The 16,046-nt window shown below is 38.6% G+C and overlaps 1 protein-coding gene across 2 annotated transcripts in view; it reads right to left on the bottom strand.

The window, feature by feature from the left end:
- LPP (LIM domain containing preferred translocation partner in lipoma) overlaps positions 1-16,046 on the bottom strand; it is a 751,777-nt gene that overhangs the window by 561,388 nt on the left and 174,343 nt on the right. For both annotated transcript variants that reach the window (XM_026455659.2, XM_026455658.2), the window contains exon 3: positions 336-399. The gene's annotated coding sequence lies outside the window, so the exon portion shown is untranslated. The remainder of the gene's footprint in view (positions 1-335; positions 400-16,046) is intronic.

Raw genomic sequence — 16,046 nt, 5'->3', positions numbered from 1 at the left:
GGATACAATAAAATAATGAGTAAGAACATTCTACTCCATTGCATTCTATGGACACTTACGTACATACACATTAAATCTGAATCATCTGTGTGGCCCAGATTTTTGGTTTTAGTATTAAACCTTAAGGGTTATGAATTAAAAGGGAAAAAATAAATAAATTTAAAAGACAAAAATAAAAAGAGAGGTCAGCTCACTGTCTTGGCCATTTTTCGGTTCTTTTCCTCATAAAGTACCTTTGTATTTCTTCTATTCTTTGTATTTCTTCTAAAATCAGCATTACTGGGTCAGATGCCTATTAGTATTTCACAAACATGAAGACATGCCTCCTCCGTTACCTTAGATAGCTGGCTCCTGAAATGGACAATGGACACAAGGTTCAGCCAACTGCAATGCAAGTATCTGCAAATGAAATAAGTAAAAATTACTTCCAGACACCAAGCCTATATGTATTCATTAATAGTCACAACCTCTTATATCTACATAATGGTTTTTTGTTTTACAAAACATTTTCACATCCATTTCACCCCACAGGAACCCGATGAAGAAGCAGGAAGGGATGATTCTACTCACTTCATAGGTAAGGAAACAGAAGCTCAAAGAGGGACAGAAAGGTCGAGAAGGGAACTAACACCGTCCTCATGATTACAGAAACCATATAAAATGAACATTATTGTCCACATTTTATAGAAGTAGAAACTGAAGTTCACAAAAAGAAAGTAATTCGCCCAAGATTATACAGTTTAGTATCTGGCAAGGCATGAATTTGGAGCCAAAGGCTGTGCCTGCTGGTCCAATAATCCTTCCTTTCTACTTTAGTTTTTCCTAGGTTATTAGGCTGGGGAGAGACAAGGACAAACAATAACTCATTGTTTTAATTCACAAGGCTTGGTGGAGAGAGAAAATAAAATAAAACCAGCTATTTGATTGAAATGAGGAAATGGGAAAAGTACATAGGATTTCGAGCCAGTCAGATTTCCTTTTACCAGTGCCCTTAGGCAAGTTATTTAAACTCTATGAGTGTCAATTTCTTCATATGTACATGTAGATTGTGATATATACTCCATAGCCAAAGCTGCCCTTAAACTTTTTAAATCAGATTTCTCTCCATTATTCCATACATATGGTTATAGAGAACAGCGATAACATTTCTTCCCATAAATTCACATTTATATGATCAAAAGATAACATTAGACCGGGCGCGGTGGCTCCAGCCTGTAATCCCAGCACTTTGGGAGGCCGAGACGGGCGGATCACGAGGTCAGGAGATCGAGACCATCCTGGCTAACACAGTGAAACCCCGTCTCTACTAAAAATACAAAAACTAGCTGGGCGAGGTGGCGGGCGCCTGAAGTCCCAGCTACTCGGGAGGCTGAGGCAGGAGAATGGCGTAAACCCGGGAGGTGGAGCTTGCAGTGAGCTGAGATCCGGCCACTGCACTCCAGTCTGGGCGACAGAGCAAGACTCCACCTCAAAAAAAAAAAAAAAAAGATAACATTATAAGCACGTGAGGCAAGAGAATATCTCTGGCTGGAATATTTCTTTGACTTATGTCTCCTAATTTTAAAATACTGCAATATTAATCTATGTCACTCTCACATGACCTCATCTAATAAGAGACAGCCCAAAACCTTTTAAGATTTTAACATCAAATGTTTCCTTGACCCTTCAAAAGCAAAACAGATACTGCTTTAGTTGAAAGACCTGCTGACGAATCACACATCATTTTCAACTTTGTGCCTATAATCATGCCCTAGGTTCAGAGAGTTGGAGTTTCCAGTAGACTCTAAGAACAAAGCAAATTTGTTTTAATAGAATGGATAGATTTATTGAGAAATATAAGACTTCTAGGAAGTTTTGATAAAATGTCCCGTTTACATAAAAGACTCAAATCAGGTTGAGAAAAGAACATGGATCCTGCAATTATATCCCTGAACTTAAAATAAAAGCTTCAAAAAAAAAAAAAAAAAAAAAAAAAACAAAACATGATTGATCAGATGCCCTGCAAGAAACTTGTCATCTGCCACCAACACCAACTGAAAACATGATTCATCTTTTAACATCATGCTTTATTTTATAGCTTGAAAAATCACAATGACCATTATGTCTTAAACTATCCCCTTTATAACTCCAGTGAGACCTTATTACCCAAATTTTACAAATACAGAAACCAAACTTCAAAGATCACATGGTTAACATGGAGCAGATAAAAATGTAATACTGTACCTTGATACCAAAATCAGTAAGCACCCTTCTACTACATGGTGTAGCCTCCCAATTGGTAGTGTGCTATTTGAAGAGGGTAACTAAATAACTTCAGGAAAGGGAAACTGAGAGCATAGCACAGAAAATTTCATTGTCAAAGCACGAAAGCACACTTAGTTCTAAGTTCTACTTTACTAGCAAGTGTAAGGAGAAAGAGTAGACTTCACATCTGTGGTCTAACCAGAAGGTAACACATTACTAAGCTAAGGCAAAAGGAGTGTTCGATGCAGTGTTACCATAAACACTTTCTCAGATCTCACCAGGAAAGTTTCAAGATGCAACATCCCTGGGCAAAGTGTTGAAGCACAGTCATATATGCAAGTCTGTACCAGTGAGGTTTTGTGAAGAGTCTGATACAGTTTGACTGTGTCCACACCGAAAATGTCATCTTGAATTGTAGTCCCCATGAGTCAAGGGTGACACCAGGTGGAAGTAATCCGATCATGGGGGCAATTGCCCCCATGCTGTTCTCATGATAGTGAGTGAGTCTCATGAGATCTGATAGATTTATAAGCATCTGGCATTTCTCCTGCTTGCACTCACTCTTTCTTGCCACCCTGTGAAGAAGGTGCCTGTTCCTCCTTTACCTTTCGCCATGATTATAAGTTTCCTGAGGCCTCCCCAGCAATGTGGAACTGTGAGTCAATTAAACCTCTTTCTTTATACATTATGTGGTCTCTGGCAGTTCTTTATAGCAGCGTGAGAATGGACTAATACAAATCCTTCACCAATAAGTCTCATTTTAAGCAACAGGAAAGCTGAAGTCTTTCTAGCTAAGAAGTTCACCAGCCCTCTTCACGTGGATTGAGTGACATGTGTCCTGAGTAGCTCCTGAGTATTTCATAATGCAAGAGAGTTTTCCATAATTCCATACAGACATCTGGGACAACTGACAAATCCCACTCTGGCCTTTTGGTAATGAAGTCAGTTATCCTTGGCTGCCTCTGTGTATTTTATAACTAACTGCTGACCCAGAACCTGACATGTCTGCATCCTTTGTCAAACCATTCGTCCTTTCTCCTCTTAAAACTATGCTCACCCTCAGAAGCAATTTTTCAGAAGCAACTGTATTTTGGAGAAAAACAGGATGGAGTAAATGAAGGTAAGATAATAAAGAGAGAGAAGCAAGAAAAACGACAGGGGTTAAGGAAAAAGCAGAAGAAAATGGAATGACATGGGAAATGAAAAGTGTAGAGATCAGTTGCAATGGGTTTTTCACAAACCATGGTGTCCTTTGAATTTAACACCACACCTCACAACAAAATGTAATCATCCCTAAGATGATTGTCTCAGTATTATGAACAAAAATTCTATGTGGTATTGAACCAGTATAAAGCTAACTCAAAATACTTGATATTTTTGTAAGTGCTTTAGTGCAAATAAGCAATATGACAGTATCTTATAAAAACTCCCACTAAGTCAATAAACTGGCACCTCTTTAGCTCTGGTGTCTCAAATATTCATTCCGAATAGGGAGCGTCATATTGAAAAGAATAATAAAATGGGGATTGAGGAACTAGGTTCTGGTTTTAGTGTGTAATTATCAAATCTTTTGATTAGAAGTTGCATAAAATACACATTCTGTGTTTCTCTTTTCACAGTTCTTGACTATGGTTATCCCAAAACCACTGTGAAAAGGCCAATAATAATGTGGTCATTTTCATAAGTTTCATGCGGCAACAGAGGTAGCAGGAAAAGGATTACTTATACTAACATTTATTAAAATAAAACAATGTTTTAAACATAGAAGTCTGTCCCCAGAAGCAACTGAAATGTTAAATCAGGCCGAAGGAATTAGGTGACAAATATGGCCCTGCATTCCAATCATCAAATACCACATACAATTTAAAGTGCACTCTCATGCCACCCTAAGATACTTATCAAGAATACAAGATATGGTTGTCTCATTAAAGTAATGTTTGCCAGGATTTAATTGCTTCCCTCTCTGATTTTAATTTCCTCACCTGTCAGCATCTATCAGAGGCACTGAAATCTTCTGACATCTGGTTGATTGTGTTGAAATTAATCAGATTTTTTAAAAGTAAATTGCTTTGGCCTAAAAGTAATGCTCAACTTCTTAATGTTATATTTATAAAGGCTCTGTCAATGGAATATATAATCTAGAAATAAAATGAGAGACTTTAGGAATTTCGAGCAGAAATATAAGTAGCTTACAAACCTCCAGCACTGGACTTTTAAAGATAAGGACTTTAAAAGTGACATCAGTAGCATGGCCAACCAGAAGCCCCTAGCTCTCATCTCCTTCACAAAGACAGCCACAACAACAACCAACAACTAAACTTTAGCAAAAATAACTGGGCCAGGTGTGATGGTTCGTGCCTGTAGTCCCAGCACTCTGGGAGGCCAAGGTGAGTTTTGTTTTGTTTTGTTTTGAGCTCTGGAGTTCAAGAGCAGCCTGGGCAACATAGGGAAACCCCATCACTATATAGAAAACAAACAAACAAACAAACCCTAAAAACAAAAGGAGAAAAAATAATAACTAAGACAGAGTACCAGACTGCATCAGAGAAGTAACAGAAACCCTGGAGAGAAAGAAACTCAGAATAACCACATAGAGAGTAGAAACAAAACACCTGGTCTTTACCAGCCATCACCCACTTGGGATCAGCTGGGAACAGGGAGGAACTTCTCTGTGGGGTAGAATGGTAAGCAAGAGAATCCCAGCACACCTTGAACAGCTACAGACCTCACCCATGAAGTCTCATGTAGTCCTCACAGGAGCTAAGTCCCAGCTGAGGGACCTGCCTGAAGTTCACACAGCCGTGCTCCCCCAAGAAAAAGAGCAACCAATGTGGCCTGTGCAGCTACTACACTATGCCATCTTGGAACTGGACCTTTGGCTGGAGTATGTCTTGCTCTGGGAGTGCATAGCTATGACACTCCTTCATCACTGAGGCTAAGTCACTGTTGAACCAACCCCAACCCAGTGGCCCAACATCCCCAAGCTGAGCTGCCAGCAACTGTTCCGCTCTTCCCCATGGGCCCATGTGAAGGTAGAGTCACTTCATCTACCTTTCACCCTGTCCCTCAGGCCAGTGCTGAAGCAGTACCCTGCCTCCTGGGAAAACAGTACCTTGGCCACTCAGAGCAGTCACACACCCCAGTACTTAATCTGAAGTAGCACCCTTCATCTCAGGGAAATGATACCGTACCTGGGCTGCCTAGAAAAGTCATGTCCCCCAGGCCTGAGCTGAAGTGGCACATTGCCCCTTGGGGAATTGGTGCCATCACTCAGCTGAGCAGCTGTACATCCCAAGGCTGAGCTGATGTGATAACCCACATCCTAAGAAAACAGAGTAGTGGCTGGGCTGATCTGAGACACTCCACCCTACAGGGCAAACAACTCTAATACGCTATTTTCCTGGAGCTGGTCTACCTGCTTAGAGTCAGAGCTGCTAAGACACACCTCTCTCCCTGTGGAGTACAGCCATCACTTTGCTGTACCCTGCCCCCACTCAGGGCACAAGTAACAGCTGTATGTTGCCATTCTGGGTACTGTTGCTGCATGTGGTCTTACAGAATCTAAGGTATTGCTGAGTCCCAACATCCAAGGGTCAAGAATCACTACTACATGGTGCCTCATCCCCTGGGATTCAAGTTGCCACTGAGCCCTACTGGTTCATGTTACAAAATTAGAGCACATCCTGCTCTCTGGGTCCAAACTTCCCTGCACTCCTTCTTTCCTGGAGTTGAGCCACTCACAGCTGGGACTGAGCTTGTAGAGTAGTGTCTCAGAGTCAAAAATCCTGGCTCTGTGGGAAGCCTACATCCAACCCTAGCACAGACAGCGAACCTGTAACCCAAGACCCAGGTGTCACAATAGGTTGGCAAGATCCTGGGCATAAGACTCTGGTCCCATAACCACTTCAAGCACCTGCACCTAGAACTCAGCACCACTGCACGTGCTTGTTGGTCATGTCATATCTGACATGAAGAGCAGTCCCCTTGGCTAAATCTCCCCATTATGAAAAAAAAAAGAATTGGAGAATCTCAAAAGCCCTTGACACTGAGGACATGAATAATCTATGCCACCACCATCACTGCCACAAATTTCTACAACTTAAGCTACTGAGATGCCCACAGTTATTGCTGACATTGAACACAGCTTTAGAAACTGCATGAAGACCATATCACTGCATCTATTCAGAAACAAAGTCATCACACCCCTCCCAACTGTAAAACCAACACTAATTGCAAGCGAAAGTATTTTTTTATGAAAACCACTCTAGAAAGTTTGTATAGAGAGGTAATTTTTCCACCGGATGCACAGACATCAACTCACGGACACAAGAAACATGAAAAAGCAATAAAATATGACACCACCAAAGGAATGTAGCTCTTTAGTTTCAGACTCCAATAAAAACAATCAATAAAATGCCAGAAAAGGAATTCAAAATAATGATCTTAAGGAAACTCAATGAGATACAAGAAAATACAGATAGACAATTTCACTAAATCAGGAAAACAATTCAAAATATGAAGAAGAAATTCAACAAAGATAGAAATAATAAAAAAGAATAAATCTCGAAGATAAAGAATTTCATGAATGCATTCTTACCCTGATACCAAAACCACACAAGAACAAACATGTAAAAAGAAAATTATAGGCCAGGAACTCTGATGAACATAGGTACAAAAATCCTCAACAAAATACTAGCAAACTGAATCCAGCAATACACTTAAAGGAGCATTTACCATGATCAAGTGGGATTTATCCTAGGGACACAAGGATAGTTCAACATAGGTAAATCAATAAATGTGATATATTACCTCAACAAAACAAAGAACAAAAACCATGATCATCTCATTAGATGCAGAAAAAGCATTTCATAAAGTTCAACATTCCTAATATCTCAAGTCAGGTATAAAAGAAACATACCTTACTTCAGAATAATAAACACTTCACATGATAAACCCACAGTCATCAACATACTGAACACATTCAAATTGAAAGGTTTCTTTTAAGCTCTGGAACAAGACAAGGTGCTAACTTTTACCACTTTTATTCAAGATAGTTCTTGAACAGGCATATTCACCAATGGGACAGAACAGAGAACCCAAAAATAAATCCACATATTTACAGCCAACTGATTTTCAACAAAGGAAACAAGAACAATCTCTTTAATAAATGGGGCTGGGAAAACTGGACATCCATATACAGAAAATGGAGCCACCATGAGATATCATCTAACCCAAGTTAGAATAACTATTATCAGAGACAAAAATAATAATAATAAACTCTGGCAAAAATGCAAAGAAAAGAGAACTCATACACTGTTGGTGGGAATGTAAGTTAGTACAGTCACTGTAGAAGTTCTTCAAAACACTAAAATTAGAAATATTGGCCGGGCATGGTGGCTCACACCTGTAATCCCAGCACTTTGGGAGGCCAAGGTGGGTGGATCACGAGGTCAAGAGAAGGAGACCATCCTGGCCAATATGATGAAACCCCGTCTCTACTAAAATTACAAAAATTAGTTGGGCATGGTGGTGTGCATCTGTAATCCCAGCTACTCGGGAGGCTGAGGTAGGAGAATCGCTTGAACCCAGGAGGCGGATGTTGCAGTGAGCCAAGATCATGCCACTGCACTCCAGCCTGGTGACACAGCGAAACTCCGTCTCAAAAAAAAAAAAAAAAAAAAAAAAAAGAAAGAAAGAAAGAAAAAAAGAAATATCATAAGATCCAGCAATGCCACAACTGGGCATATATCCAAATGAAAAAAATATATATATATTTCAAAAAGATATCTGCATTCCCATGTTTATTGCAGCACTAATTATAACAGCCAAGATAAGGAATCAACGTAAGTATCCATCAACAGATAAACGGGCAAAGAAAATGTGTTATATATTTACAATGTAATACTATTCAGCCATAAAAAGATGAATGAAATCTCATCATTCACAGTAACATGGATAAGCTTGGAGGACATTATGTTAAGTGAAATAAGCCAGGAACAGAAAGTTATATGTCACATGTCCTTTCTCATATGTGGAAGCTAAAAGAAATTGATCGCATAGAGAGTAAAATACTGATCACCAGAAGTGGAGAAAAGTAGTAGGAGGGGAAGGATAGTCAAAGGTTGGTAAATGGATACAAAAGTACAAAGGAGGAGTCAGTTCTAGTGTTCTACAGCACTATAGAATGACTATAATTACTAACAATTTATTGTATATTTTCAGGTAGCTAGAAGAGGTGGCTTTTGAATGTTCCAAACACAAAGAAATAGTAAGTGTTTGAGGCAATGAGTAAGCTAAATACCTTCATTTGATCATTACACATTATATACATATATCAAAATATCACACTGTACCCCATAAATATGTATAATTATGTGTTAATTTAAAATAATAATAAAAGCAAAAAAGGCAAGTGCTTTTAAAAAATTCATTCAACAAATGCTCATTGAGCGTATAGTGCTTGCAAGCAGGCACTTTAGGGTAGAGAGGAAAAAAACGTGAAGCTATCTCAGAAAGTCTGGGGCAATAGATAAGAATTAATTAAGCAGAACTCACTGTAACAGAAGTAGCCAATCTGGTCACTCAAAAGCTTAGTTTAACATTTATAATTGTTACCATCCGTATGCATTGTCCTTTCACGGAGATAAATGGTTTTATTCTTCACTGCAGCTCAGTGAGGCAAAATTGATACCGTTACTAGTATATTCTCATTTGACAAGCGACAAAGCTAAGGCACAGAGTAGTAAAGGAACTCATTCCTGGACATCTAGTTATGGGCAGACCCGGACTTGTGATATAAATAAAATCAGACAACACATAGAGAAGAAATTCTTTCCAAATTCTCCAAATATAATTACTCAGTGCCAATTGTGGTGCTAATATCTATCAGATCAGACACAGCGCTTAAGATATTCATTTAAGGAAACCTACAAGCACTAAGCTTTTCTACAAGTAAAGGAAATGATGAATAGAGAAATATTTTGCAATATGTTCGACTATCATGAGATTATTGTTATGTACTTACATTGTTATTCTTACTTGTAAATATAGAAAAGTTAATGTAATAATGACATCCCAAAAGTGAGCCTATAATGTCACCACACCCATCTTTATGTTATTCGGTTGATTCTGAGGCTTCCTTATTGAAAAGAAGAAGGAAAAACATGGCATGCATGCAGGGGGGGGGGGGGGGGGGGGGTGAAGTAGGTGGGAAGCCAAAGATAACACATGGAGCCTGGAGGTTGAGTCTCACAAAATGGCCTTATAATCAAACATAACTAAGTCCTAATATGGATCTTACCTTTCTAGTAGAGTCTGAGGCCCTACTCAACATTTAGTGTCTCCTCAATAAGAAGCTTCTTGTTGCAAAAAGGTTTGATGAAGCAGCCTTTCCTAAAACTACCATAATGCCTAGTTTTATATCTAGATCACTAAAATTACCATATTGTTTTATCACTTTTAGTGGATCATGCATCTTGAATAGAGGCCCTTTGTCTAACACAGCTTCTTGAATCCTAACCCCAAGTCTATCTAGCATCTAGTCTTTAGTGTGTGCTCAAAAGAACATTCAATGAGTGAATGAATGAGTAAATGAACAAAATGTTCTATGCAACTACTACAACACACACCTAGTTTAATGCATGTCATGTAAGATGGGATTAGTAAATGTGAAACTGAAATTAATTGAACATTTAATTCTTTAAAATGTATTGTACAACTAAATGATTTTAAAGTTATTGAGTGATTAAGTGAAGCATTTAGCGAGGAGTTGAGTGACGTGCAATGAGCCAGTCATCATTAACCCATTGGCAGGTTGAAGACATAATTTTCACAGGAAGATTAACAGAGGCTGAACACATGAGTAGAAATGTAGGCAGCAGCTGAGAAAATTCACATAGAAGAAAACATAGCTGTCAAGAAAATCATGTTAAATTCTAGATATAAAATTTTAAAAGGAAATAAATTTAAATATGATGGTAACTTTTATAAAAGTATACACATTATAAAATTTCAAGAGAGAAGGAAAGGACGAGGAAGAACTCTTGAAATAATTTTTAAAACCAAGTGCACGTGTGTGAAAAAGAAAAGGAGTTGTTGGATAGACAAAAGACAAAATAATCGATCAAGCTAAAAATAATATATTTTAGTAACTGAGCTAAGCATTTTTATATATTTAATCTTTAAAAATAGTCTTGGAATTTAGTATTATATTCATTTTGCATCTTGGGAAATCGAGGTTTAGAAAGATTAAGTAACCTAATCAAGTTCACACATCTAATAAGCACCGGAATTCATATCTCAGCTTTTGGACCCACACACATATCATTTACTTATACTGCTCCTAGTACCATCAGAAAAATAATGTGGCGTTGAGGGAGTCGCTTAGAGTTGGATGTCAGGACCAAAATCTAGAAAGTGATGTAGAAATGGGGAAAGCATGAAGAGGATGCGCAATCCAAACCCTTCTATGGGATGTAGGTAGCAAGAGAAGGTCTGAAGGAGGAAAGGAGGCAGGGGAATCAAAGCTATCTTTGAGTATCTGGGGACATGTCGTGTGTAAGCAATATTATACTTTTTCAAATTATGCAATGCTAGAAATATGGGGATTAAAACAATGGGAAATTCAGTTTTAGTGTAATACAAGGAAGAACATTAAACATGAAGCTGTCCAGCAGTAGAACAAATTGCCTTGCAAAGAGCTGCAAAAGTTCAAGTGGAGGCTACATAGCCATCTGTCAGAGAAGACACATGATGTCCTGGCAGTGGCAGGGAGTCTGCATTAAAAGATGGATACTGCAATGCTAGGTTTTAGAGATTTAGCAGCCCAATAGTGGGAGATACACAAAAGCTCCGATCGCCAGATAAAAATGCGAAGAACGCTCTCTAAAGAAGAGACCCTTGAGCAAAATCTATTCAACACATCCACGGGGCTCCTGTGATACACCAAGCATGAGACAGCACCATCCTCAAGAAGCTGAAACAAGGAGACAGAAAACAGACATTTTGAAGAGGTCAATTAGCTATCACTAGGCAAATTGTGAGCCTAATATAAATGTCTAGAAAAAAACATATAGAAGTCTGAGAAAGAAAGGATAAGAAGACTAAATGGTTTTCTGGTGAAAGTAAGGGCAAAACACATCAGTTTTGTGGGAAAAAAAAATTAAAAAGAGTAAGTCACCAAGGCCTAGGATTCTTATTTATTTATTTATTTATTTATTTATTTATTTATTTATTTACTTATTTACTTATTTACTTACTTACTTATTTACTTATTTTGAGACAGTATCTCCCTCTGTTGCCCAGGCTGTAATGCAATAGCACGATCTCAGCTCGCTGCAATCTCTGCCTCTCGAGCTCAGGCAATATTCCCACCTCAGCCTCCTGAGTAGCTGGGACTAAAGGCATGGGCCACCATGCCCAGCTAATTTTTGTGTTTTTTGTAGAGACAAGGTTTTACCATGTTGCTTATGGTAAATAAGCATGGATTATAAGCATGAGGCACCATGCCTGGCCAGGCCTAGGATTGAGGAAGAGCTCATTCACAAGGGCAACCTGAGGTCTAATCAAATCATACCTTGGGGTAAGAAAGAAAGACATGAAAGCAGAATCAGGAAAAAAAGCTAATAAAGTTTGACTCAAAAAGCTCATAGATGTGGGAAGGCAACTGAATGGTGGATGAGAACTAGGAAAAAACAAGATCTTGCAAAAGAACATCCAACTAATTTGAAAATGAAAGCACAATACATTTGAAAGTTTGCAAGCCTCCTTCTACAACTTATCACATTGTCTCATATATGTTCACACACAGCATTGTCTGCAAACGTTAGCTCCCCAAAAAGCTACTCTATAACATAAGAGAGATATTAAAAAGAACATGTAGTATCTAAGGCCACTTCTATTGACCTTCTCAGCATTCTTCAATACAGTCTCATAGACTGACTACTGTTTAGTGAAGAAAACAAATCACATAAAATATCAACATAACCAAAAGCAAAGTTAAGAGCAAGTTTCATTGGGCAAACCTCTTTCCTGAAGGAAACAGGAGGAGACAGGGAGAAAGAAAGAGAAGATGGGGAGGGAGAGCAAGAAACTTTAATAGAGAATAATTGGAGGGCCAAGGGCGCAGTTTGTCCAGTAATAGGAGTTATAGTGATATAAAGGTTGCACAATTTTATTTTCTGTGACTTTTAACTACTTTAATTTAGGCAAAGAATGGCATGGGTCCTTCAACTAAAACTCACTGATTCTTCCTTCCCCACAAAGCTAGAATTCTATCTTATTCAGAAAATGAACAGTCAACTGCCCCTTTAACTTCCCTCCCGCTATGTCTTGGCAAATACAACATACGTTTTGTTTAAAAAGGCATGAGTGGTTACCACTGAAAAGCAGAAGAGATAGTAGTGGTGAGTGGAGGGTAGGGAAAACATGCAAAAGGTTTAATATTTTTTTTTAAATGGAATTATTCCCAAAAAGTTCAATAATTATACAGGTTTTGTATCCCTAACCCAAAATCTGAAATTCAAAATGCTCCAAAATCCAAAAGTTTTTAAGCACAGACAGGATGCTGAAAGCTCACTGGAGCATTTTGGGTTTTGCATTTTTTGATTACGAATGTTAATCAGTAAGTTTAAGGAAAATATTCCAAAACCAGGAAAAATCTGGTATCTGAAACACTTTTGATCCCAAGCATTTCAGGTAAGAGATATACAAACTATACATATTTGTCATCACCGTCTCTGACAAAGAAGTTTGGAATTCCTTGAGTTACCTTGAAATTCCTGAAACTGGAGCAGGAAATCAAAAGAAAAGAAAGAAGAGTTAAGTAACAACTAGGTTCTTGTCCCAGCTCTGCCACTAACTTGTGCTGCCATCTTAGGTACATCTTTCCACCACTCTCTTCTCCTGTAAAATGAAGGAACTGGACTCAATCAGTGGCTGTTAATGTGTGACCCACACATGTGTAGGAGTCCCCTAGACCTTTCAAGACTCCACGAGTTCAAAATTATTTTCATAATCATACTAAGTATAAGAAGCTGTTTTCACTGTGTTGAAATTTACACTAATGGTACAAACACAGCAGTGGGTAAAAAACACGGCTGGAGTCTTAAAGTGGATCCAGGCAGGGATTTCACTGCAAGACACATACAATAAGCGGGATAGGGAGCCAGGTTCACTTAGGACTCTCTCTAATGCATTGAAAAGCATCGATCTTATTAAATCTCAGTCCTTGAGTACTGTCTGACTAGTTTTTACTAAAGAAACCAGATCACATAAAATGTTAGCATAATCAAAAAGTAGACATAATTTTAATATCCTTGAGTACACATGTTTTTTACATTCTGTGTGACCTTTGGGAAGTACCCATGAAACACCTGCTGAAGACCAAACTACGATGGTGGTCTCTAAGAAATGCACTTTGGGCCGGGCGCGGTGGCTCAAGCCTGTAATCCCAGCACTTTGGGAGGCCGAGACGGGCGGATCACGAGGTCAGGAGATCGAGACCATCCTGGCTAACACGGTGAAACCCCGTCTCTACTAAAAAATACAAAAAACTAGCCGGGCGAGGTGGCGGGCGTCTGTAGTCCCAGCTACTCCGGAGGCTGAGGCAGGAGAATGGCGGGAACTGGGAGGCAGAGCTTGCAGTGAGCTGAGATCCGGCCACTGCACTCCAGCCCGGGCAACAGAGCGAGACTCCGTCTCAAAAAAAAAAGAAAAAGAAATGCACTTTGGGGTACTGTTTAAATTGGCAGCTGCTAACTCATCACTTTTTTCATGGAACATCATTTTTTATTTGAAACAATGACTGACAAACTATGGTTCTTTAAATATGGGTTTTGCCAGAGATTTTCTCAAAAATAAAGCAAGAGAGCTTACCATTTCAAGGAAAACAAGTAACAATACTTGTAGCCAAAAATAAAATTCATGTTTTCAAGTGAAAATCAGAATTGTGAAAACCTTACATCTACTATTGTGCACTTGACACCTTTCTAATATTTCAAATACTTTTTTGATGAAGGAGCAGTGATATTAATGAAGATGACTTTATATATTATAGAATGAAATGTATCAGTGTTTGCAAGAACTGAATAAGTAAGTGAATGACCAATGACTTTCTAAATGACCAATGCGTGATTTTACAAAATCATAGGAGGAGACTCAATCAAAGTGGGAAAGTTCGACCAATGGATTTTAATACAGCAGGGTATAAAAAGTTCATTAATATGATTTCACATTCCACACTGAAACTAACCTATAAGAAACAACTAACTTTAGGTAATGTCAAAACTGTCAAGTTTTTGGTATAGTATCACAGAAGAAAATCCATAATCACTTTTTATCCTTCCTTTTTCAACGACATAGCTGTGAGAGGCTGAATTTTCTTCATAAACATCAATCAAAACAAAATTTCACAACAAATTAAATGCAGAATCCAGCTCCCACTTTTGTCACTATTTTTTCACAAATATATTTATTTTTATACAAATATTTTTCATTAAAATTCTAGTTTCATTTCTCACTTTTTTGAATATGGTAAATATCATTATATATAATGCACACAAACAAAAACTCATTTTGAAGAGCATAAAGGAGTTCAGAGATAAAACCATTGAACTACACAGGACTTAGGCTCCCTCTCTCCCTAGCACTAATCTCCTTTGGCTCTAAACCATTAGGAAAGATAAAGAGTAGCTCATCTCTACTTTTAGATGCTTCTACCTGTCTATCTTTATATAACTGCTACTTCCAAAAGCCTCTGGAAACACTGAAACATCTGTATGACATCACCATACAAGAGGCCACTGGTCGGTAAAAAAGAATACTCACTGGGTGCCTTCCATGGAACAGGCAGTGGTTATTAGGGCACCTGGATCAGAATTCAGATTCCACTACTACTCAGATTATATGCTTCCTCAAAAGGCAGTATCTCCCTAAACCTGTTTCTTTAACGTGAAATAAGAATACAATGGGAACTACCTCATACGATTATTGTGTAGATCCAATATAACGATCCCTTAAGGAGCTTACTATACACAGTGCCTAGCATATAGTAAACACTCCATAAATCCTACAAACTGTTATTATAACTGAGATGTCTCTTACCAAAAAAACACTGCTGGCAATGTTCATGAAAGAGATGATGGTAGTCTAACCATGTATTATTAGAGGCTCATAATCTATCCCAGTTGCAGACTTATTCAGTGAGATAAAAATAGTGAAAGTATCCAGGAGTACTGGCTTTTCTCAATTAAAGAGCAGAAGAATCAGTCTTTGGCCAGGAATGAAATCAGCGTTGTAATCAAGACACCAGCCACTACATAAATTCCTAAACTTTATGTAGTCAAATGAGTTTATACCCGACACCATTCTCAGAACTATGTTGACAGGACAGAGGATGTGTAAGAACTTAACCTACGTTCTTGAATAAAGAGAAGAGTTTCATATTTCCTGTGTTTGGGCAAAAGTCATGTTCATTGTGTCTCTTTACTTCATTTAAAATCTGGAAGAATTGGCCGGGTGCGGTGGCTCAAGTCTGTAATCCCAGCACTTTGGGAGGCCGAGACAGGCAGATCACGAGGTCAGGAGATCGAGACCATCCTGGCTAACACAGTGAAACCCCGTTTCTACTAAAAAATACAAAAAAAAAAAAACTAGCCGGGCGACGTGGCGGGCACCTGTAGTCCCAGCTACTCGGGAGGCTGAGGCAGGAGAATGGTGTAAACCCGGGAGGCGGAGCTTGCAGTGAGCTGAGATCCGGCCACTGCACTCCAACCTGGGTGACAGAGCCAGACTCCGTCTCAAAA

The sequence above is a fragment of the Piliocolobus tephrosceles genome, chromosome 2, assembly GCF_002776525.5.
Source record: "Piliocolobus tephrosceles isolate RC106 chromosome 2, ASM277652v3, whole genome shotgun sequence".
Taxonomy (NCBI): domain Eukaryota; kingdom Metazoa; phylum Chordata; class Mammalia; order Primates; family Cercopithecidae; genus Piliocolobus; species Piliocolobus tephrosceles.
Note: the sequence above shows the minus strand (reverse complement) of the source record. Positions and strands in the feature narration are given on the sequence as shown.